Here is a 25,907-nt window from a genome sequence, read left to right as displayed (position 1 = left end):
AGGCTTTGATAAAAACCCATGTTTTAACTTGGTGCCGAAATGAAACCAATGTCTGTGCCAATCAGGCCTCCAAGGGGAGGGCATTCCACAAGTGGGGTGCCACAACAGAAAAAGCCCTCTCCCATATCGCACCATAGTATATGTCTCGCACTGGTGGGACTCAAAGGAGGGCCCCTCCAACAGATCTCAATCCTTGGGCAGGCATATATAGGGGGAGGCGCTCCCTCAAATATCGAGGTCCCAAGCTACTTAGGGCTTTAAATGTCATCACTAGTACCTTGAATTCTGACCGGAAGCGTATTGGCAGCCAGTGCAATTCCTTTAAGACTGGTGTTTGCTAGATGTTCCGGTCAACAGTCTAGCTGCTGCATTTTGCACTAGCTGCAACTTCTGAGTCGTCTTCAAGGGCAGCCCCACGTAAAGTGCATTGCACTACTCTAATCGGGAAGTTACCAGTGCATGCACTGCTGAAGCTAGGTTATCCCTGTCCAGGGAAGGCCAAAGCTGGCAGGTCATCCGAAGCTGACCCAAAGTACTCCAGGCCATAGAGTCTACTTGGGGCTCCAGGGACAGAAATGGATCTAGGAGTACTCCCAAGTGATGCACCTTCTCCTTCAGGGGGAGTGCAACCTCATCCAGGACAGGTTGTTTACCGAATTCTCAGAAATGACCAATCCACAGAGCTTCTGTCTTGTCGGGATTTAGCTTCAGTTTATTGGCCCTCATCCAGCCATTACAGCCTCCAGGCACTGGTCCAGCACCTTCACTGCCCCAGCTGATTCCAACGACAAGGAGAAATAGAGCTGAGCACCGTCAGTATACTGATGATACCCCACCCCCAAACTCCTAATGACCTCACCCAACAGCTTCATATAGATGTTGAACAGCATGGGGGATAGAATAGAACCCTGTGGCACCTCACAGCTTAATAGGCATGGGGTAGAACAGGAGTCCCTCTGCAGGTAGGAGCAGAACCACTGTAGCACAGTGCCCCCATTCTGCGGAGCCAATCCAGTAAGATACCATGATCTATGGTATCAAAAGCCACTGAGAGACCCAGGAAGATCAACAAGGTAGCAGTCCCCCTGTCTTTCACCTGAACTAGGTAGTCAGAGCAACCAAGTCTGTTTCAGTGCCATACCCTGGCCTGAAACCAGACTGAAATGAAAGTTAGACTCTCATTAGTGGTGTGAAGCTGAGTAGATCATTGGCTAGGGAATGGAGCTAATGTTAATGTTAATGCCCTCAATTGTGAGCCCAAGGAAGCAGAAAATGTTGCTCCTTTTGGTCTCTAGCACAGTAAATGAGGCCGACAGCTGCTGAAATTACACCAGTTTCTGATATGGCGAGGGTAGGATATACTCATCATAAGTTTGCCTGACTGTGGCAAATTAAAATTGTGTCCAGATGACCAGGTGAGAGTCTCTCAAGGGATAAATCTGTGTGTGCAGCCACTATGTTAGTAGGTTTTGTATGCTTTAGAAGTAAATATCATATCCAGGACTATGCTCTGATGATTGCATACATGGCCTCTCACTTTCCCATCTGGCCTTAAAAGCTAATGGCTTTTCATGGTCAGAAGCAGAGACAGAGTCCCCCACTCAACTCTGTTCAACACTAGTGGGAGGAAGCTTCTCAGAAGAGTAGAGCAAGTGTTGGGCGAAATCTCCAAGGTTTTTTTATTTACAAATGCAGTAGAGCAGCCTCATACAATGCCTTGTGGACTAGCCAAAATATGTATAAACACTGGGAGAGACAGAAGGGCAGGAAAAGTTGAGAGAAAGAGAGATTTCAAAGTCCCCTTTGCCACACTTCTTGAACTTCTTCAGGGAGAACCTTCACTTTCATTGACAGAAGACTTGAAGTGAAAGGTAGAGGTTTTGAGGCAGTGTCTCTGTTTTGCTTTTTTACATGAAATATATGTCTATGGCCTTCAGGTACTGAATGTTCAGTTTTACTCAGAGCACTTTTGCTTTAGTTTTAGCTTTATATGCCTGTTGCTGGTGTAATTCTATTGAATGTATTTCATATTCTAAATTTACATTTTATGGGAAACTTATTGCCAATAGTATTTAAATCTTCCTTGCCAGAATAAAAATATTTATTTATTTATTTATTTCTTGTGCTGCCCAATAGTTGAAGCTCTCCAGGTGGTTCACAATAATTAAAACCATAAAATACAAGACAATAAAATACAATATAAACGTTTAAAACTACAGTAACAAAAATCATAACCAAATAGAACCTAGCAGCAGTGCAAATATTTAAAATATTTAAAACAGAAATATTTATTTAAATACCCATTTTGTATAGCAGAAAACTGTGGTGATTGGGAGATGTGTAGACACTTAAAATATTTTAAATAAATACATACTATGCATTTTAAAGTGTTAAGCTGGTTTATATTTAGTGTGCTCTGCTGTTTTTTGCTCCTGATTTGCTTTAATTCTGAGGTTGTTTTATGTCATTGTATTATATTGTGGCATATGTTGATATCCTAGGGTGAAGGATGGTTTAAAAACATTTTAATAGTAAATAATACTATAGCTCTTCCAGTTATTTCCTCACTAGAGCTATTTTAATCTTCAGAAATGTAGGGCCAGTTCTAATGTTATGTTCTATAAATTTAATTCGGAAGGAAAGTCTAATCAGTTATAGAGAACATTGGTTGCATTTCTCCAAGATACATATTCCAATTTTCTTAGGCTGAAATACCTGCCTGTGTGGAATTCGTACCCCAAAATGTTTCTGAATGCCCAAGGAAGCTCCCAAATGAAATATTTATACCAACTTTTATTCTGCGCTTTCCCAAAGTCTTAGGCAAGGTAATGGCAGTTTTTAAAGAAAAGGGAAATATAATAAAATGGAACATTCAAAATATGCCTCCTTAATCCTCAAAGTTAAAAGCCAATTGAACTGGAAAAGGCTTACACTAGTTCAGGAAAGTACTTGGACTCAGTCTTTGTAAGACCTCTAGGGGAAGAAAGTTCCAGTACGACATTAATACAACACATCCTTTTCTGTAATGAGGATACAGTATGATAAGATTCTTTTGCCAGGAAGAGGGAACTGGCTTATAAACAAGTCTTGTGTAGTCTTTAAAGCAACGTCATTCAAAATCTTGAAGAAATTGGAAACATAAATTAAAACTCCCTCAGACAGTTTTAACTTGCATAGCCAGCATTTGCACAGCAGGTCACACTTGGTGACCCTGGCAGACTTCCAGCTCTCATACTTTACACAGTTGAACTATTCTTGAAAATGTCTTCAGCATAGTAGTTGTTAAAAGGGGGTCTTTTCTTCCTTCAATATCTGGCTTTCAGGGTTTTTTTTTCTCATTACAAACCCTTGTTTACCATGAATAGAATCTCAGTTTTTCTTGTTGAAATTCCTCTTTGTCTCACTTTTTTAATAGTAGGGTGGCAATGGAGGTATATGCATAATTCTCAAAAATATCCATGTTCTCACAAAAGCTTCTCCACCAAAAAGAAAAAGAAATGCACAGATGCAGATCACTTGCATGAGGATAAGTCAGAATGTGAGCAATACGGGACAGCTATGTGATTGGACTTACATACGCTATAGTTTTCAGCAAAGTCACATAGTAAATCCATAGCTGAGCTGGGATGTCAGCCATATCCTCCAGATCAGATTCCAGCTTCCCAGCTGCTGGACCCCACTGGCTCTGTTTAACAATTATCTCTCTCATGTTTTCTTGGCTCTCTTATTTAAACTACATTCATATTTTGAATCCGAAAGAGGGAAACCCAACTAAAAAGATATGTGGTCTTTGATTTTGGTTTGGTGGTTTGGACTAGTTCTTTTGCTCTTTCTGTTAGTACGGAATCCTGAGCATGCTGAAATTGGTGGCAAAGCTCCCATTGTCACCAATGGGATTGAGATTTCATTCTTAGCACCTAGTTTTGGCTACTGAGATGGTTAGGCAAAGGCGTAAGAAGTAGTAATGGAACTCCCTGTGTTTGCTCTTTCAACATTAGCTCAACTTATTGTGCCTTGGGGACACAACTTGAAAATAGTCCTGTCATCTAATAAGTAGAGAGGGGAAGCAAACTTCCAAAGAAGAGATACTACATTTTTCTTTCCCCCACCTTCCATTCTTGAAAATGATAAACAAAACTAAATATTTTATTTGGCACTGCAGGTTACAAGTGAAAACCAAAAGACTCACTGTGGGAATTATCCTGTTGCACTGTAAGGCTTTTTACATTTACTAAGAATTTTTCATTCCTCTGAATTAGGCTATAGCATGTTTACTTTTTTTTTTAAGTTGCAAATAAAATTTCTACAAGGGTTTCTCAAATTGTCAGCATGACCTAAATAATGTTTTGCCTCCTATGTGCTACTAATGTCAGGACCTCATTTATTTAATAGCACAGTGAAGATTCAGGGTGCATCAGCATGTTTTCTTAATCTGGAAAAGACAATACTTTATCTCTAAATTATATAGAGAGAAGAAAAACTGTATGACAAAGTTCAGGGAGCTCAAATAAATCTAACCCAAGACATTCTGCCATCTCAAGTTGGTGAATCAAACAATTTGAGGGCAAAGTGCCAGAATCTTTTGCAGCGTTGTAAAGGATGCTAGGGCATACTTCTTCTGTTGCATATTGTTTCATTGGCATTCCTAAAAATATTAACCATCCTAAGTAACTATTTGGGTTGCTTTTGCAGTTGGGTATGTCCTGGGTCCAAAATGGTTGAAGTAATACCATATTGGAAGAGTAAAGTAGCAAGCTTTTTTAGTTGCACAGAGGTCATCTGAGGTGGCTCAAGAAGGTTTCCATGGAATTCAAAAGCCTGCTTGGAATCCTATAGCATACAATCATTTCAACCATGTATTTATTTTAAAATATATAGCCTATCTTTCTACCCAAAAGGCCCCCAAAGTGGATAACAGATAATTTGTTGTTGTTGTTCAGTCGTTAAATCATGTCCGACTCTTCGTGACCCCATGGACCATAGCACGCCAGGCCTTCCTGTCCTCCACTCTCTCCCGGAGTGTGCTGAAGTTCATATTCATTGCATCAGTGATGCTATCTAGCCAATAGATAATACTACAGCAAAAATTAAAATACAACAATTTTGTATTCAGTTAGTTCTTTTCTTTGGGGATCAACATCTCAGAGGCAATGTTTTAGTTTTGGTATATACATCTTTGAAGAAGAAAGTTACCTAGTTCTGGTTTCTAGGGCTGAGCTGCAGCAGCAGCTACTATTCAGGAAAATGTTCTCCATTTCACTCCCATGAAAAGTGCCCTGACTTTTAGTGATTTTTTGGAGGTCCTTTTTGGTGATTATTTTTCATGGTGATGCTACATAGAGAAGGCATCCCACATCCAGCCGTTGCACAGACGCAGCCCATATTCACATTCAGGCAGCCTGTGCCACTCCTATCCTCCTGTACCTGGCATTCAGGAGCACCCCAGGATCAGCTTCAGGAGTATTTTTTACTTCAGATTGCCATACTTCCTGGTAATATCCCCAAGGGCAAACAAAGCTAATTGAGAGTGAGAGCAATACTTCTTGGTTAGGTTAACAGTCTGATTTGCCTTCAGTTGCCCTTAGTGACATTGTCAAATGCGGGAAACAGGTACAGGAGGGGAGGGTAAGGGTATATTTTAACAGGGCCCAGATATCCAGGGGCAGGGGGCCAGTCTCATTTACCACAAGGAAAAAAATTGAGGCTAAATTATAGTTCATGATGAGGATATTTATGGAAACTTCTGCATATCTACATGCCTATTGTTCAGATCTTGTGAGATTTGCTGGAGCCACTCAGAAGCAGTGTTAAAGCTGAACAAGAAACATTCTGAGAGGCGAGTTGCTGGCCCAGGCCCTTTTCTAAGATGCAGAGAGTGTGCCTTTGCAGTTAGACTAGACTAGGACTTTGAGAGAGAGAGAGAGAGAGAGAGAGAGAGAGAGAGAGAGTTGTGCTTCCATACATGACACATTCTCTCAAGAACTACTATTCCCAGATTTCCTTGAGCATAGTTAGGAGGGAGGAACAATCATAATAATAATCAGGGATAGTGGGAACCAGTGCTACTGGTAAGATTTATAGACCCAAAATATCTTTGACTAAATCTCTAGTTCGCAGCCACATACCATACTGGAATGATTGGCTATAGATACAACATTCTACTATAGGGCATGAACAGTTAAGCCACAAAGCTATTTTGTCTATCGAGTGTGAACTTGCAAAAGAAATTGGCTTTGAGGAGATAATTCATGATTTGCAATGAAAAAGGCCAGGAAAATAAAGCTCTAAAATTGATGGGTCTGTTTATAAAATGTTTGCAGCTGCATTGGTCCATTAGAATAAGAAAATCAAAACATTGACAGGATAATATTAGTACCATCCAAAGTGTTACAAAATAGTCAGCAAACATTGTAGGACTCTTCGTCAGGCTGGATGTTACATTAAACAAAAACAGCCAAGAAAGGGGATGTTTTAGGATATGTAGAAAAGCCCCAGTGTAGACCATGGTATATTTTTTATTTATATGTGTAATAAAATAGAATTTTTTCTTCTATGATTCATGAGATCATATGTATTGAATGGTATTCTGGTATGTGTGTTGGAGGGGGCCTGTGTTACAAATTTATACTGGGCCCCAAGAATTGACGCTTGGTCCCTGGTGCCATGGCCAAACTTGATCGGATACATGACAGTGTCAGTGTTACCAGGAAGAAGGGCACAAAAAAGGTGGCTTAGGTGGTCTTTCAGGATATTTTCCTCCTTTACCCCAAAGCCCCCATTTCATGCTGAAAATATTAGCTGTAGAACAATTTGCTCAGCCCTAATATCTTGTTAGATGTTGTTAGCAGTCTGCTTGGTGGTAGCACAGGCACTGTAGGCTTCTCAGATTGGAGGCTGTCACTTTAAGAAACTCCTTGCTTAAGTGAAGCTAGGGAAAACGGGAGAAGTGACAGGACAAAACAGTTTTGTCTAATGACCCTGGAGATCATGTGTGCAAGGTCAGGTCTAGCAATACCAATCTTAATACAACTGCACATACTCGAAATGCCCCAGGATGGGCAAATACCGATTTAATGATGTGCATATGTGCCAGTCCTGAAGTGATCTCTGCACACATAATGTAATCACTGGACCAGGTGTAAAACCAAGGATTTCTTTACTTTTGGAAAGGTCACTGGTTTGAATAGCTGCAGGCTCCACAACTTCTTTATTGGGAAGCCCATCCGAAATCACCCCTTTTGACATTTGTGGGGCATCTGGGGCATCTCTGGCCAAGAGTTGCCCCAGCCATATTGTTTCAGCCCAGAAGAGCCATTTGCAGTGAGTTTGACACCGGAAGAACTGGCAAGGAGTCAGCTGTTGAACCGAAACAGTGTTCTATATCCTGTTTGAATGTATAGACACTTGTGTAGCTTAACATAGTGAGTAGATTTTGGCAGGCTTTAGCAGCTTTTAGTAGGCCTTTCACATGCCTTAACTGGTACCAAGCAAGTACAGCCACAGCTGTTTGGCGTATGTGAAGTGATCTCATCCTTTGAGATAACGACGTTGTTCTTCTCTCCCATGAGAAGCGAAAGAGAAGTCCCTCCACCCCTGAAAAGGGAGTATGTTTCTTATGACAGACTCCTGAACTAGGAAGAGACACCTATAAAATCCAGCAGGCTGGTTTTGCTCTCACTCCAAGGGGGAAAACCTGCACTACCAGCCTGGAGAACACTTGCTGGTCCTAGGGGAATGCCCTGTACACCGTGGCAAAGGCCTGCTTTGTCAACTGAAGGGACGTGAGCTTTCTTTGCATATTCTTTCTGCCTCCATTTATCACCTATGTATGCTTAATAAACTGTTAACTTGACCCATTTGTGACTTTGTCTCACTTTGGCAGATAAGAACCTGGTTTAATTGGGACCTTGGTAAATCAATCAGGATCCCAAAATCAATACACCATTGATGCTGGGAACCTTTCTGCAGCTTCTTTGTGGCTTTGTTATGTTAGGTTTGACACCCTTTTGGTCCTTTGAATTTTTTGTTAAAACTGTATAAGAACCCCAAACTCTGAGACCTCAGTGTCCTTTATTGATTTTTCGTTTGGTTCCATTCATGGCTTTTGGCCCAGTAACATACTGGAACCACACTACTGAAACCACCTTGGTCTCCTGGCACCCCCATTATAAGCAGGATTCTATCCGCTTTTTGTGCATGGCAAACTTGAGAGTTTCATGGCTACTCAGGGGCAGGCATCTACCAGATAGACCCGGTTGCCTCCGCTGGCCCTCATAACCCAGATAGAACCTGCCAGCAAGCGGAGAATGTTGCTGTTCTGCCGTTCCACTCTGCCAACTTTTTGTCTAGACTCTCCACAATCTGGCCACTTAGGTTCTTGTCTTGCCCAAGACAGAGAACTGCTGAAATCTCTTTTTCAAAAATACTTGTTTTTCCTGCTGAGACCCTAGGAGTTTCTGCACCTTCTTTTCTTGTGTGTGTGTGTGTGTGTGTGTGTGTGTGTGTGTGTGTATGGGCAGTATTTGTTGGGAGCCTTGCCACTTTCGTGCAAGGTTTCCCCTAGTCAACTAGTAGAAAGAATTGCAGCTGGGTCCCATAAGTCAGGCACTCATCCTGCGCTTTTATTGCTGGAGCCGCCTGGGGCCAAGTAAAACTCTTAAGAGTTTTCCTCAGCAATAACTCATTTTTCTAGCTTTAACAGGACAGGAAGGGCTTGTGCTCAAGGCACTGAAAATTGGTGTGTGTGTGTGTGTGTGTTAGCTATAGGTAACATCATCTTGCCATCCCCTTTTTGTTACTGCAGTCATGTGCCAAGATTAGCATGATCATACCACCCTCTGGCAGGACAAATTTCCTTGAAACTCTTTTTTTTCCTCCCTGATCTTAGAAGCTCGCCCTGAAGCCTTCTTTTCCTTTCCCAGTAGTGTTAGGGTTCTCCCAACCTACCTGGACTCAGAGTCCTAACCAGATCACACTGGAAGTTACACACATGTCCGCAGCATAACTTATGTACCGCAACCCTTGGTTCAGCCACCAAGATAATTAAACTAATTTCTTCACAACTTGATTCTGTTTGCATATGTTTAGTGCTGTGCATGTCTTTCTTATTTTGATTTCTAGATGCTCTATCAAGTTAATTATTAATGCTTATATATCTTAAATTCTTGAGTGTGTTTAGCAAATTCCCCTGTTATTGAAGAAGCCATTATGTATATAAGTCATTGGGTCCCCTCCTGACAGACCCCCCCATTGCCAGGGTTTAAAAGGTCCCTTAATGAATGTGTGCACAAGTTTGAACACATGTCTAGAGGAGCATATTTGGAAAGAGTTCTGGTGGAGCAACATGGACAGACAAGGTAGCATAGTTGTAGCCTTAGCAAGAGAGATCCATTATTTTTCCATTTCTTTTTCTGGTGTGCTATTGTATTCTTGGTTGGGAATGGGAAGGAATGTTGAATGCTTTGTTTAGATATGTTTTGCTAGATAATGTGCTGCTAGGAGTGTTTTGCTAAGAACTGCCTTTTAGAAACTGCTTATGTTGAATTACTAGAATGACTAGACTTGAACTGCTAGGATTGCTAGAATTTGCATGCTAGAAACTGTTTAGAGGATGTAGCCTCCTGCTTTAGTGATTGAGTACCCCTTTAGGATAAAGGGCTGAGAAGTAGAGACTTTTGGGCTTTGGAAACTTAATAGGCCATCCAGATAGTGTTGTGTCTGCTGTCCACTTCGGGTGTTCTGAGATCCACCTCGACTCAGCTAAACCGTAGTGTGCGATCTGGGGCAGGAATCTGGGACATTCGCTGGTGTTATACCCTTGGACGTGGTTACAGATTAAAGTATTCCCTTGATTATTATTTTTTTTTACTACAAGTTATTTTGAATTGATTGTTTGTAGTTTAAACAAAGCTTCTTCAATGAGACTTTGAAGAATTTTTTTAAGTGCTGTAAAGTGACATAACTGATGTCTGGTAAGCTAAAACCAAGAGCAACATTGCAGATTTCAAGTAAAGATTCATGCACACACGCACGCGCGCTAATGAGTGTGTGTGTGTGTGTATGTGTGTTCTTAGCATGAGAATGGGAAAAATGTGGCCTGCCTGTCTTCAGCCGCTTTACAATTTCATAAATGTTATATCTGTAGTATATTGCTAATTGGAATTGAACAGCATGCTGATGCACACTGCCTGATCCCTCACACTTGGCTCCTCCTGCAAGCGGGAGCAGCTAAAGAAACCATGGACGGTCCATCTGTAGTTTGTTTGTTTATTGTAACATCCATACTGGGGATTCTGGCTTGTCTCTCCCCAGACAAGCCAGAGTCATAAGCCCATAACATAAAAACATAAGAAGAGCCCTGCTGGATCAGACCAAGGGTCCATCTAGTCCAGCATCTAGTTCACACAGTGGCCAACCAGCTGTTGACCAGGAACCCACAAGCAGGGCATGAGCGCAACAGCACCCTCCCACCCATGTTCCCCAGCAATTGGTGTACATAGGCTTGCTACCTCTGGTACTGGAGGTGGCACATAGCCATCAAGATTAGTAGCCATCCTCCAGGAATTTGTCCAACCCCCTTTTAAAGCCATCCAAATTGGTGGCCATCGCTACATCCTGTGGTAGCAAATTCCATAGTTTAACTATGAGCTGTGTGAAGAAGTACTTCCTTTTATCTGTCCTAAATCTCCCACCAATCAGCTTCATAGGATGACCTATGCGTCTAGTATTTTGAGAGAGGGATAAAAATGTCTCCCTATCCACATTCTCCACACTGTGCATAATTTTGTAGACCTCTATCATGTCTCCCCTTACCCTTCTTTTTTCTAAGCGCAACAGTCCCAGCTGTTGTAACCTTCTCTTGCTTATGACTGGCTTGTTTGGGGAGAGACAAGGCAGAATCCTGGTTCATTTTAAATTTGCATTTCTGTACAGCTACGAAGGTGAGCATGCAGTCACCAGTCTTTTTTTTTTAAGCAAACAGAAACAGCAGCATGGCCTCCCACTTCTCCCACAATTTCAGCACTAAAGTGGCTTGTGGCATGTGCTTACGTTATAAACACAGTTGACAAAACACTTGTGACTTTCAACTCCTCCTACTTTTACTGTAAACACAACACTGTGCATTGGTGTGTGGCACTTGATTGCATTATAAACACAGTGGCTACTGTGCTGTATTCATTAATGTGTGCCCAGAGAACAGCAATTGTATTTGGGGGGGGGGGACGACAGCACAGCAGTGCCTCAGAAACAGAGGGGGCTCCAGCGTAGATCCTCTCAAGGACTACTCTATGCTGCTTATGTAATGAGTGAGTGATCTACACTGACACCGTTTTGTATTTCTGATTATACAGTCATGTTTAAGGGATGGTTTTGAGCTCAGTCTTGTTAAGGAAAAGTTGCTTAGGACCAGAGTGAACCTGAGAGTTCAAGCTCTTTCCCCTTTCAAAATATATGTAAAGTCAGACATTACTAAAAAGCCATCTCAAGTTAAATGTTATGGGTTGGGTAACTGGGCACCATTAGGTTTTGTAAGGTTTTTCTTCATAATAGTTCATAGGCTGAACAGTTATTCAAGACATTTTTGTGCAACTTCCATAAGCAGCAAGGCTTCATGCCCAAATGAATGAGAATTCATGAAAGGCCTAGTGTTTAGCCATATGGTATTTCTTCCTGAAAAAATAAACCTGGGTCTGTGCCATAGCATACCAGATAGCACTTCATTGGGTATTCGTCCCTTTTTCTGGGGAGAAGAGCCTTCGAATGCAGACCACAGTACTTCAGTGGGTGTTTCTGTGGGGGGAAATATCCCCAAATGTCCCTGAAGCTTCATACAGTGGATGCAGCCAGTTAAATTATGCAGGGCACCCAAATCCTAGATGTTTATCAGAGTGTATAAGGATCTTGAGTAGTAAATGAGAGGGTTGGACTGGGACTAGGGAGATCTGGGTTCCAGTCCCCACTCGGCCATGAAGCTCACTGGGTGACTTCAGGCCAGTCACTGACTTCCCACCTAACCTATCACATAGGGTTGCTATGAGGATAACTGTGGATGGGAGGAGGGTCATATATACCACTATGGGTTCCTTGGAGGAGAGGCAGGATATAAAAGTAACGAACAAATAAAAACAATAACAACATTTCACAAAGAATTTTGGCCTGGGTGGGTTATAGAAAACTCTGGCTTGCTAACTATAATCTAAATTTCGCAGAAGTTGCAGTTCTGACAACTTCAGAGTATCAACGGTAGGTGACAACTTTAGAGAATATACAATACAGATTTGTTGTATATTCTGTTAAATTGTCATCTACTGTAGATACTCTGAGGTTGTCATCCTGTTTCACTCTTCTGCCCCCTGGCCTCCTCCAAGCAACAGCCTCTGCATAGCCTGTTTCTTAGCGTGTTCATATAGCTGCAGTTCTTAGAAGTTGGCTTGGGAGCCACTACTAGAAGATCACAGGAGTATTTTATGTGTCTGCAAACTGAGCAGTTAGCACAGTGAACAGTGGAAAAATGTTTTCCACTGTTCACTGTAAAACACAGTAAATGTTTTTACTGTGTCCAGTTCTGGGCACCACACTTTAAGAAGGATGCAGACAAACTGGAGAGGGTTCAGAGGAGGGCAACAAAGATGATCAGAGGACTGGAAACAAAGCCCTATGAAGAGAGACTGAAAGAACTGGGCATGTTTAGCCTTGAGAAGAGAAGACTGAGGGGAGATAGGATAGCACTCTTCAAGTACTTGAAAGGTTGTCACAGAGAGGAAGGCCAGGATCTCTTCGTGATCATCCCAGAGTGCAGGACACGGAATAATGGGCTCAAGTTACAGGAAGCCAGGTTCCGGCTGAACATCAGGAAAAACATCCTGACTATTAGAGCAAGACGACAATGGAACCAATTACCTAGGGAGGTGGTGGGCTCTCCCACACTGGAGGCATTCAAGACGAGGCTGGACAGCCATCTGTCAGGGATGCTCTGACTTGGATTCCTGCATTGAGCAGGGGGTTGGACTCAGCCTTGTAGGCCCCTTCCAACCCTACTATTCTATGATTCTATGTCAGGGGGCTTTCAAAATGTTTGATTTCCTGATCAGAGAAAGCAGAGAACAGCAGATACTTACATAAAATATTTGGAGCCCCTGTGCTATGGAAGTATAACACTTTTTTCATGGAGGATAAGGCTATCAGTGGCTACTAGTCATGATGGCTATATATTACCTCCAGTATCAGTTGTGTGCCAGTTGCTGGGGAGCATAAGCAGGAGGGTACTATTGTGCTTATGTCCTACTGAGCTTTCCAGAGGCATCTGGTTGGCTACTGTGGAAACAGAATGCTGGACTAGATAGGTCTTTGGTCTGATCCAGCACAGCTCTTCTTCTGTTTTTATGTTCTGAACAGTCTACAACCAAATTACAGTGTTTAGTTTCTAAAATGAGAGGTACAGGGGCTCAGCCTTGAAGCCTGCCACCTTGACATAGTGCTTCTTAATGCCTGATATATGGGATGGGTGGTTACTTGGAAGTGAAGGAAAGTCACTCTGTGTATACTCACAGATGCCCTCTACTTTACTGTTACTTCATATGTACCTAGAGTTCAGAATGGGTTCTGAGGCTGAGCTCTTGTCAAGCCCTAGCTCAGATTAAGCCCTGACATTCTCCCTCTTGCTTTAGTTTTGTTACATTTAATGTGAGGTTTCTGCACCGTTTACTAGCTCTTAGAAGAAACTCATAGGTTTAAGCTCCTTTATCAGATGTTGATGTTTTACTGTAAAACAACTTAGATAGTTGATCAAGCAATTATAAATACTACTAGGAATCTCTCATGCTTTTTTGGCATGAACTTTAAAAAGGAGTCAATTTATTGCTTCTTCCAACATGGGGGAATCTTTGTAGTCATCCCCATTCCATGTAGGATTGGTTCTTGGAAGAAGTTCAGTAGGTGTTCATCCCCCACCTATCCATGCACTTGGTAAACCTATCTTAGTAAAAGCATAGAGACTTGAGAGCTGGACATGACAAAGTTCCAGAGGATAAAGTTCTAGGTGGAACTTTCTGTTGACTGTGTTACAACAGTCCCCTTGAAACAGGAGAACAATAGATACGAACCCACTTCAATGTTTTGGGCTGTGTAAGGAACAGATAGACAACTTCTCTGATTTTTAAAAATGTTAACTATTGTTTCAAGCACAATCTAACTGTACATTCTTTATGTAAAAAGTGATCTGGCATCAGAACCATCCAAAACCAGTTACTTCCATACCCCTATATGTATTTCTTTTACTGAACATCATTGAAGCAGATAGAAGCAGTCCTGTTATTTCTGTGTGGTTTAAATTGTGTTGCTCAACCCAGCCCCTGGTCAAGGGCTCCTTCAACTAATTTCCCACTTGCTGCGGATGGGGTGTGGGGTGGAGGGGGATAGGTGCCCAATGGATAGGGATTCTTAATTCTTCAAGAACTTTTGTTTTGAAATGCTACTAAATGCCTTTAGAGACCTCAAGTGATTATCTATTCCAAACGTTCAGTCTTCCCTCTATAAGATTGTTAGTAAAAGACAGCAAGCCTTCTAATTGCCTCCACAAGTTTTGTTTCTAGGTCAGAAATTTACCAGATAGCATCTTTTTAGTTGAACATCTTCTTAGAAAGTTGATCCCACATGTTACATTTGTTCTTACTTCCCTTTAACAGTGGCCTCACTTTATTTTCTCTTAAGCCAACCCATGCTGAAATACATTTTTGCTTTCTGTTTCATGTGTTAAGAGCTTTGCAAAATAAGAGCTTTGCTTCACTATTCAATCATATCTCGTTTGCTTCAAATTTCATGCTTGGTATCTACTGCAAAAGCTGCTACAAGAAATATTTCCAGCTTTGCTTGATTTGGACATTTAAAAAAAGTTTTCGCTTAAACATGCAAACACTGTGATATTCTAGGAGCTGCTACTTAGAGGAGCTTTCTGTATCTTTTAATCTGATCAGTGTGTCAGAGGAAAGTAAAGACCAGTTTCCTGGGTTGTAATACAATAGTCCTTTCAAAGAAGTGGCACAAAGTGTAGAGAATTTTTCTATGTAGTATTTAGGGAGAAAAAAGCATTTTGCACATATATGATCAATATTGTGATGGACTTGTTGGTTTTTTAATTTAAATAATCCTTTTCTCTTTGGCACTTCAGTATTTTAGACTGACTTTACAAACATACATTTTGAAGTTTAAAAAAATCAAGAAAATCATGCAGAACTCAAAGCATTCCAAAGCATGTATGCATTCATTTCAATAAGAACTTTACCTTTAAAGATTTTCAGTTTCTTATAGAAGTTGATAACTTCAAGAAAATACAATTCAAACTTACCAACCTTATAAAAAGGCTTGTTTTGTTTCCTAAATTATAGTACTTTTTAAAAATGGCTTTGCAGCTAGCAGTGAAAATATACATTCTTATTCTTACCTTGTTTCCTTTGGGTTTCTTTCTTCAAGCTTCAGACTTGCTTTTTTTAAAAAATAAATAAATCAACAATTCACTGACTGGCTCATCCACAGAAATAGTGACATCGCTGATACCAAAAAAAATGTATTCATCTGCGATCAGAGCTACCTAGATTCTGTTGCATGAAAGGTTCATGCATTTGGTACTGTGCTTGAAAGGATAACAACGTAAAACTACTGCAGTCCTGTTATTTCCTTATTGTTTAAACTCTTGTCCCTTTAACTTGATTGCTGAATCTAAGCCGTCTGCTCCCATGCTATAGACACTCGGGGACAATAGGCTGCAGCAGTGACTTGCTTTTCAGGAACTCCGGCTCTTCTGCGTTTCAGTTCTAAAGCTTTCAATTCATCATTTCAGGCGAAGCTAAAAGAGCCCTATTTGAACTTCAGCTCCTTTGTGGTAGACTTACTTACATGCTGGAGGGGGGGAAATGATAATCAGGCATGCGGTAACCAGACAAGTTCTGGTTGGATAAGCTCTGCTTCCCCTCCCACAAGCGTAAGGGATCCACCAGCAAGATACACGTTCAGGGCCTCCCCTTAACCACAAACAGTAGAGGGCTGGCTGAAGCCAAACTTTTACCCAGTGATGTCACAGCTTTCAGCAGCCCAGAGTATGTAATATGCTGCCTCCCTGGACTTTGTCAGATAGCAATGCTGAAAAACTACAAATGACTTAAGATAGGAACACTTCATACATTTTTAGTTGCTGCTGTTCAAGGCAAGGTACAGTTTTATGTCTGGCATTATATAATAGGTTTTTAACTATCCACCCCCTGAAAGTGCATGGGTGTTGTTGTTGTTTTTAGTCTGGATAACAGTGAGTCATTCTTTACAATGGTATGTAGAACTTGCATTATAATAATTAGACTTGAAGTTACTGGTTAAGCACTCAGTTTTGTTTTGTATTTTGTTTTTCATTAGAGCACAGTGGGTTGGACCTGACTGAATGTGTGTGTTTTCATTCCCCCCACACACACTCACACACCTTGGCTGTTTTTTTTTTACCAACGCACCTGCATGTTTTCATTTCCCTAGAACTGCAACATGCTTATCCAAGGCACTGGGTTTAAGCAGTCCTGCCCCCATGGGAGGCAGCAGTAACAAGACCTGGGAGAGCCATCCCATCTGTCCAATGAATGCGCTTTACCTGTTTCAGCTACATAATTTCCCTAGGGAGGCTGAGTTTGCGCACTTTCATTGCACAGTTTGAATGATGGACAGATTATATTTATTTTAGATTTCTATCCCACCTTATTCCCAGAGGTTAGGGAAGATTATGAAATATTTACAATTCAACCTTTTTAAAAGATAAAAGATCCTTATTACCATAGGGTTCCTACTAAAGGTCTTACTAGATGTGACAGTGGCAAGAATCATGTGTTAGAACACAAGGTTGTGCCGCAGGTATAAACCTGTGTGGGAGTGAAGTGATTTTAAAGCGGAGAAGCTTTTAAAAAAGGTGGGAAGGGGGTGCCGAACCCTTAACCTATCTGTACTTTTCTCCCTGAAACCCTCTCATCCAGCTGCTTTTCTAGTGATGGGATCTACATGCAGTTTTGGAGCCCACCTAGGAGAAAAGTATTGGGGGGGAGGGCATGCAGTGGTGTAGGGACAGAGCTGCAGGGAGTTAGTCAGGGTCAGTATCAAAGGCATGGTCAATAGCCAGTCCAAAGTCCAAACACAGGGAATTCCTGAGAAGAGCTAGGTTATCAGGAAAATACAAGACAGGAGTCTGGGACCTGGTACACAATGTTCCTGAACTCTGTGCCTAGAACTAAAAGCTTAGAAATTTTAAACCTGAAGCTCAGAGCACACCACCCCCCCGCCAAGCACAGCTGCAAGCCATTAGTGCGACCTGAGAAATTGTTTACTTAAAAGTAGAGCCTTGTTCACAAATGCACCTTTACTTATGAGGAGTCCTTATTCCTCAGCAGGTACTTCAGTGTCTGGCAGCTGGCCACGCCTGACTTTAGATGCCTCCACTCCCTGGGGCTAGGTGGCTGATCTGCATCTTATGTCTGAGTCTGAGCGGGGGCTAATGACATTGTGTCAATGGCCATCTCCCCCAAGGGCCCAGAACCCCCCTGAACTGCCATAAAGTCCCTTGACTCAGGTAGCTCCTCTGCGATGTTTGGCTCGGGAGGGCTCCAGGCCATCCTTCAAAGAAGAGTTCTCCAGAGGAGGCATGGGATTAGGTTTACCTTCTCTCCTGCATCCATTCTCTGCAAGAAATCATCTACAGCAGTATTTTGTATCTGTTTGGCGGCAGCCCATGTTCTAAAAGATTATTTTGACTGCCACCATGTCTAGAAGTTCAGAGGAGTGGTTGTGTTAGTCCAGATACTGTCGGCGGGAGAAAGATTCTATGCTTTTACAAAGGAGAAGGCCTTCTCTGTGGTGGGACCCCAACTTTGGAATGTCTTACCAAAGGAGATACAGTTGGCATCAACTTTGTTTTCTTTTCAGCACCAAATTAATCCATTCCTGTTTGCCCAGACATTTTAACATTTAAAATATTCCAAATTAATTTAATGTTTTAACTTAATTGATTGTTGTCCTCTTGTTTGGTTTGCTGCAGCGGGTGTGGGGGACCCATTTCCACATGTGGTGCAGATGTCAACATATGCAAGGATTCTGAAAGGACATCTTTAAGGAATGCAATCTTACATAAAGAAGGAAATGCAATCTTAAGAGTAAAGGACATTTTGATCCAAAATTAGGCCTGTTATCAATTTTTTAGCATCCAAAATATCTTACTTTTTTTTTTTTTTACAAGCGCATTTATTAAATTTTAAATGCTGGAAGTATTCCAAAGACCTATCAGTAAAAGCATGGTACAGCAATGTATGGACAGTTACATTGGCAGAAAAATTGACTAGACAAGTCCAGGCACAAAGAGAACAAAAGGAATCAGATACTTTACCTGAAATATGGTGTGCCTTTATCGACTTTATTAAACAGGATAAGAGGAGAAACCTACCAAAAACCCATGGAGTGGAAAGATATGTTTTAACAATATGACTGAACACTAAAACTCCCTAATGAGTTTTTATGATAGATTTTGTTGATTTTATTGCATATTTGTTGTTGTTTATTCAGTCAGTTGCTTCCGACTCTTCGTGATTTCCTGGACCAGCCCACGCCAGAGCTTCCTGTCAGCCGTCGCCACCCCCAGCTCCCCCAAGGTCGAGTCCGTCACCTCCAGAATATCATCCATCCATCTTGCCCTTCGTCGGCCCCTCTTCTTTTTGCCTTCCACTTCCCCTAGCATCAGCATCTTCTCCAGGGTATCCTGTCTTCTCATGAGGTGGCCAAAGTACTTCAGTTTTGCCTTTAAGATCATTCCCTCAAGTGAGCAGTCTGGCTTTATTTCCTGGAGTATGGACTAGATTGAACTTCTTGCATTCCAAGGCACTCTCAGAATTTTCCTCCAGCACCCCAGTTCAAAAGCATCTATCTTCCTTCACTCAGCCTTCCTTATGGTCCAGCTCTCGCAGCCATAGGTTACTCCGAGGAATACCATTGCTTGAACTATGCGGACCTTTGTTGTCAGTGTGATGTCTCTGCTGTTCACTATTTTATCAAGATTTGTCATTGCTGTCCTCCTAAGAAGTAATTGTCTTCTGATTTCCTGGCTGCAGTCAGCGTCTGCAGTAATCGTTGCGCCTAGAAAGACAAAGTCTGTCACTGCCTCCACGTTTTCTCCCTCTATTTGCCAGTTATCAATCAAGCTGGTTGCCATAATCTTGGGTTTTTTTTAGATTTAACTGCAACCCAGCTTTTGCACTTTCTTCTTTCACCTTCGTCATGAGGTTCCTCAGCTCCTCCTCACTTTCAGCCATCAAAGTGGTATCATCTGCATATCGGAGATTGTTAATGTTTCTTCCAGCGATTTTAACTCCAGCCTTGGATTCGTCAAGCCCAGCACGTCGCATGATGTGTTCTGCGTACAGGTTGAATAGGTAGGGTGAGAGTATACAACCCTGCTGTACTCTTTCCCAATCTTAAACCAGTCCGTTGTTCCATGGTCTGTCCTTACTGTTGCTACTTGGTCGTTATACATATTCCTCAAGAGGCAGACAAGATGACTTGGTATCCCCATACTACCAAGAACTTGCCACAATTTGTTATGATCCACACAGTCAAAGGCTTTAGAATAGTCAATAAAACAGAAATAGATTTTTTTTGGAACTCCCTGGCTTTCTCCATTATCCAGCAGATATTAGCAATTTGGTCTCAAGTTCCTCTGCCTTTTCTAAACCCAGCTTGTACATCTGGCAATTCTCGTTCCATGAATTGATGGAGTCTACCTTGCAAGATCTTGAGCATTATCTTACTGGCATGTGAATAAGTGCCACTGTTCGATAGTTGGAACATTCTTTGGTGCTTCCCTTTTTTGGTATGGGGATATAAGTTGATTTTTTCCAATCTGATGGCCATTCTTGTGTTTTCCAAATTTGCTGGCATATGGCATGCATCACCTTGACAGCATCATCTTGCAAGATTTTAAACAGTTCAGCTGGGATACTGTCGTCTCCTGCTGCCTTGTTATTAGCAATGCTTCTTAAGGCCCATTCAACTTCACTCTTCAGGATGTCTGGCTCTAGCTCACTGACCACACCGTCAAATCTATCCCCGATATTATTATCCTTCCTATACAGATCTTCCATATATTCTTGCCACCTTTTCTTGATCTCTTCTGCTTCTGTTAGGTCCTTGCCATCTTTGTTTTTGATCATACCCGTTTTTGCCTGGAATTTACCTCTGATGTTTCTAATTTTCTGGAAGAGGTCTCTTGTCCTTCCTATTCTATTATCTTCTTCCGCTTCCGTGCATTGCTTGTTTAAAAATAATTCCTTATCTCTTCTGGCTAACCTCTGGAATTTTGCATTTAATTGGGCATATCTCCCCCTATCACTGTTGTCTTTTGCTTTCTTTCTTGGGCTGCTTCCAGTGTCTCAGCAGACAGCCATCTTGCCTTCTTGGTTTTCTTTTTCTTTGGGACGTTTTTTGTTGCCGCCTCCTGAACAATGTTGCAAATTTCTGTCCATAGTTCTTCCGGGACCCTATCTACTAAATCTAGTCCCTTAAATCTATTCTTCACCTCCACTGCATATTCATTAGGAATATTCGTGAGCTCATATCTAACTGATCTGTGGGTCTTCCCTATTCTCTTTAGTCTGATTCTAAATTGTGCAATAAGAAGTTCGTGATCTGAACTACAATCAGCTCCAGGTCTTGTTTTTACCAACTGCATAGATGTCCGCCACCTTTGGCTACAAAGGATGTAGTCAATCTGATTTCGGTGTTGACCGTCTGGTGAAGTCCATGTATAAAGTCGTCTTTTAGGTTGTTGGAAGAGAGTGTTTGTTATGCACAGTGAGTTGTCTTGGCAAAATTCTATCAACCTATGTCCTGCTTCATTTTATTCTCCCAGACCATGCTTCCCTGTAATTCCAGGTGTCGTTTGACTACACGCCTTAGCATTCCAGTTTCCTGTAATGAAAATAACATCTTTTTTTGGCGTACTATCCAGTAGGTGCTGCAGATCCTCATAGAACTGATCTACTTCTGCTTCTTCAGCATCTGTGGTTGGGGCGTATTTTTGGATCACTGTGATGTTAAATGGCTTACCCTGAATTCAAATTGAGATCATTCTGACATTTTTTGGATTGTATCCAAGCACTGCTTTAGCCACTTCATTATTAATTATGAAGGCTACTCCATTTCTTCTGTGGTCCTCTTGTCCACAGTAGTAGATCTGGTGGTCATTTGATGTGAAGTGGCCCATTCCAGTCCATTTCAGTTCACTGACACCCAAAATGTCTATATTTAATCTTGACATCTCCCCAATAACCACATCCAATTTGCCCTGGCTCATAGACCTTACATTCCAGGTTCCTATGGTGTGTTGATCTTTAGAACATCGGATTCGTCGTTCACCACCAGCACCATCGGCCGCTAGCTGTCCTTTCGGCTTTGAGCTAGCTGCGTCATCACATCTGGGGCTAGTTGAACTTATCCTCTGTTCCTCCCCAATAGCATTTTGACCATCTTCCGACCTGGGAGTCCCATCTTCCGATGGTATACCGACATATCTCTGGTTGTACTGATCCATTTAGTTTTCATGGCAAGAATACTGGGGTGGGTTGCCGTTTCCTTCCCCAGGGATCGTATTTAGGCTGACCTCTCTGCCATGACCTTCCTGTCTTGGGTGTCTCTTCATGGTTTAGCTCATGACATCATTGAGGTGCTCAAGCTCCAGCACCACGACAAGGTAACGATCTCCTTTGCTGAAGTTTATTGCATATGATCCCCCCCATATGAATTTAATTAGTGATTGTTGTACATATTATGGAATTTTTGTTCGGAAAATTCCAAGTATATCTGCAGTTATATCACATTAAAATTAATTTAAAAAACTGGGGATAGCATTTCACACATCAGAGGAAGTGGACTCTACTTCCAGAAAAGTTTGTACTATAATACATTTCTTAGTCTTTCAGGTGTCACAAGATTCTTTGGTTTTTTCATCATGTTGAGGAAGAGGGTTTAAAATCACCACCATCAACAACAACAGTTCAATTCACTTGTAAAACGCACTGTAGTTAATGCTTTTACTTAGTTACATTCAAACAGGTATGATTTATTTTTTAAATCTTGGGTCTAAACAGGAAATTATAATGCACAGTATGTTGTATGGGGATTGGTGCATTTTACAACAGAGAGGGCCTTTTGAGATCAGCACCTGACCCTTATTATTTAATTTGTCTCTTAAATTAAGTATGGCTCTTGATACAATGCAGGTCACAGTTAGTCAAGATAGGCACACATGGTTTTGCTTCATATGTTCGGCCAGTAGGATTTTTGGCCCTCAGTAACAAAGTTGCATCTTTGGCTATGACTCTACCTGAAGTCAGCTGGCTTTTATCGTATGTCAGACTGCATGCTAGTGATTGCCTGCTTTGTCTTGCAGATCCTGTGACCAATTTCAAATTGTTTAAATGGTTTCCACACCTTGCACCATGACATTAACCTTAGGCATGGAACTATGTTAGCAATGCTGCTAAGTGCACATTTGTCATACTAAAAAAAAAAAGTATAGTTCTGGAAAATATCATTTTTCCTGTCTGTCTTTGAAAGGCATTGGGGTGATAATAAGTAGGAAGGCTCTAATGGAGAAAGGACCAAATATTCTGATTTTGTGGTTTCATAATTCATTGCTATCTGATCAATTTTCCTAGCAAGATGATTAGAGTTAGTCTCTAGTAGCAATACACACTCTTATTTATGTTGCATTGGGTACAGTGACATTTCTTGGCTGTGGGAGCTTAAGATCTATCCAAGACTTGCTTGTCCAAACAAGACTTGAAATCATATGACAGAAAATAGGAAAGGTACACCTAGCTGGAAGGTTGATGAAGGATAAAGTGTTGTGAGGATAAGATGGCACGTGCCATAGAACCAAGTAGATTAACCAGAGTTTCTTAATTCCAGTAGAACCATCATTCAAACACTCTCTAAACACAGACTCAAAAGGCAAAATGGTTCCTTCTCATGAGGGGCACTCTTTAAAAGCTTTTATCTCTTTCTGACACTGGCTACTGAAAAATTCAAATGAGTATCATCAGGTTGCAAAGTGAGAGAGAGCATAACTTCTGGGGCTCATTTATTAACTTAAAATGGGTTTGAACTCATAACCCTTACTTTTATTAGTTGTTGATGTCATGTTATATCCTGGCTACCATGGGCTTCGTTGCCAACTGTTTAATAAAAAATCATCCATTCACAAAGCCATGAAATTCAATAAACCAAACAACTATGTTTTGCAAAAAATAAATAAAGAGTTAAGGTTATACAGCTTTCAACCAAGCACCAAAAAGCAGGGCAATTGTGAGCTAAGGATCACAAGCCTTAACACCACATCCTCACTAAGTCTATTTAAAGTGCTGCACCTGTTTTGGAGTTCCTTGGAGGATCACATATGTTTTGTCCTAATTCTAGAAAATAGGATGCTAATGGCCGTGCTGGAAGTTGCAGTCCAACACATCTGGAAAGCACTAGGTTGGTGAAGGCTGCTCTAAAAAAGAGAGAAGTTGATGGCCCTACATTGTTTGCCTTCAGTTTCCACAACCCCACAGTCATCTCTGCATGTCATATTCTCCATCCTATCCATTTGGTTTATCTGCTTTGGGAGAAAGAGAATTTCACTTGCACTTTCTGCCTCCTTAGGGAGGATTTGGTGTTAAAGTTTGTGAGCCGTAGTTTACAATTTCCCTGCTTTTTGGTGCTTGGCTGAAAGCTATGTAGGCTTAACTTTTTTTTTGTAAACCGTATGGTTTTTGTTTATTGAATTTTAAAAACATCCCCTCTATAGATAAAAGGAAAGTGTGAAAAATATGTAAAGTGTGACAAAGAGATGCAAATCTTGATTTGTAAAACAACAGTGTAAATAATAGTCTCATTGTAAATTAATGTGGTTTAGTGTTCAGATTTGCATTATTGTTTAGGAAAGATATAAAGTATCAATAGTAAACTTGATTGAAACAGTTCCTTTTTTCTTACTGATTTAAATCAATCTACCCTGGTTGGACCCCAGTAATTGCCTGCTAGGAATGGTAATTGATATTCCAAGGTTCATTTGTTATTTTGCACACTATTCGTTTTTTTAAAAAAAATCACAATTACCGGATGATTTCGCAGATGAGATCACTACATAAATCTGCATTTGTGGTTCATTGTGTTTATACCATAGAGCTTTAGTATAGTCCACAAAGTAGTTGTGATGGAGCCAATATGAGGCCTACAGCATATTTGCCATTCCCTTCAAATAATCCTTATGTTTTCTCTCTAATCTTCACAAGCTATATTTGTGGTTCAGCACAGCAGAATGTTGCGGTTGACGCCATACATTGGGAGGAAACAACAAGCTTGTAATGTGTGAATGCTATGGCTGTGTACTGTGTGGTATTCACTGCATGGGCACCTAGCCACAAACTGAACCACTGTGTGAACAAGCCCTGACTAATTTGTGCAGAACCTTGAATGTCAATGCTTTAGATGCCAGTCATACTACTGAAAGCCTAACCTAAGCAAGCTTATCACTTTGTTAAATGAAATTGTTGGGGGAATCCCCTAGGACCTTAGTATAGTTTGGAAAACATATTTTATTTCTAATAGCCTGAGCCTTCTCTGTAAGTCTCCAAGTGTGGGATGTTATTTATGTGCAGTATCATGAGAAGAAGGCTCTAGTGGCTGCTGATGGGTATCTTAGGCATGTAGCTTTAATCTTAAACAAACCTAGAAGTCAAGTGCATTGTAATCAGTGGGACTTCCTTCCAGGTAAGCATGGTTGATGTTGGGCTATCTTCACAGCATTCTCTGCAATGTTCTAATGTTGGCACAACTTTCCATCTAGAACATGAGCTCAAGTTTGTCAAACATCAGCAAGAAGATGTAATGCTACATTGTTGTTGTTGTTGTTCAGTCGTGTCCAACTCTTGGTGACCCCATGGACCATAGCACGCCAGGCGTTCCTGTCCTCTGCTCTCTCCTGGAGTGTGCTCAAATTCATATTCGTTGCATCGGTGATGCTCTCTAGCCATCTCATCCTCTGCTGTCCCCTTCTCCTTTTGCCTTCAATCTTTCCCAGCATCAGGGTCTTTTCCAGGGAGTTTTCTCTTCGCATTAGGTGGCCAAAAAATTTGAGCTTCAGCTTCAGTATCTGTCCTTCCAATGAGTACTCAGGGTTGATTTCCTTTAGGATGGACTGATTCGACCTCCTTGCAGTCCAGGGGACTAGTAAGAGTCTTCTCCAGCACCACAGTTCGAAAGCATCAATTCTTCAGCGCTCAGCCTTCCTTATAGTCCAGCTCTCACAGCCATACGTTGCTACTGGGAAAACCATAGCTTTGATTAGACGGACCTTTGTCGGCAAGGTGATGTCTCTGCTTCTTACTATGCTGTCTAGGTTTGCCATAGCTTTCCTCCCAAGGAGCAAGCGTCTTTTAATTTCATGGCTACAGTCACCGTCTGTGGTGATCTTGGAGCCCAAGAAAGTAAAATCTGTCACTGCTTCCATTTCTTCTCCTTCTATATGCCAGGAAGTGATGGGGCCAGATGCCATGATCTTCGTTTTTTAATGTTGAGTTTCAAACCAGCTTTTGCACTGTCTACTTTCACCCTCAACAAGAGGCTTTTTAGATCCTCTTCGCTTTCTGCCATTAGGGTGGTATCATCTGCGTATCTGAGGTTGTTGATAATTCTCCCGGCAATCTTAATTCCGACCTATGATTCATCCAACCCGGCGTTTCTCATGATGTACTCTGCATATAAGTTAAATAAGCAGGGCGACAATATGCAGCCTTGTCGTACTCCTTACCCAATTTTGAACCAATCGGTTGTTCCATGTCCGGTTCTTACTGTTG

At 41.4% G+C, this 25,907-nt stretch overlaps 2 protein-coding genes across 5 annotated transcripts in view; one reads left to right on the top strand and one right to left on the bottom strand.

Moving 5' to 3' along the window:
• ANGPTL2 (angiopoietin like 2) overlaps nt 1-15,943 on the bottom strand; it is a 44,340-nt gene extending 28,397 nt beyond the window's left edge. Inside the window, exon 1 of one of the 2 annotated variants that reach the window (XM_084821514.1) lies at nt 15,440-15,943. The gene's annotated coding sequence lies outside the window, so the exon portion shown is untranslated. Of the gene's footprint in view, nt 1-653; nt 734-15,439 lie in introns of those variants that run through there. The other variant, XM_084821515.1, reaches the window with a different exon arrangement.
• RALGPS1 (Ral GEF with PH domain and SH3 binding motif 1) overlaps nt 1-25,907 on the top strand; it is a 310,289-nt gene that overhangs the window by 145,695 nt on the left and 138,687 nt on the right. The window lies entirely within an intron of this gene.

The sequence above is a fragment of the Heloderma suspectum genome, chromosome 14 (genome assembly GCF_057233095.1).
Source record: "Heloderma suspectum isolate Gila_16-S chromosome 14, 16-S_ref, whole genome shotgun sequence".
In the NCBI taxonomy this organism is placed as follows: Eukaryota; Metazoa; Chordata; class Lepidosauria; order Squamata; family Helodermatidae; genus Heloderma; species Heloderma suspectum.
This window is presented reverse-complemented; position numbering and strand designations above follow the sequence as displayed.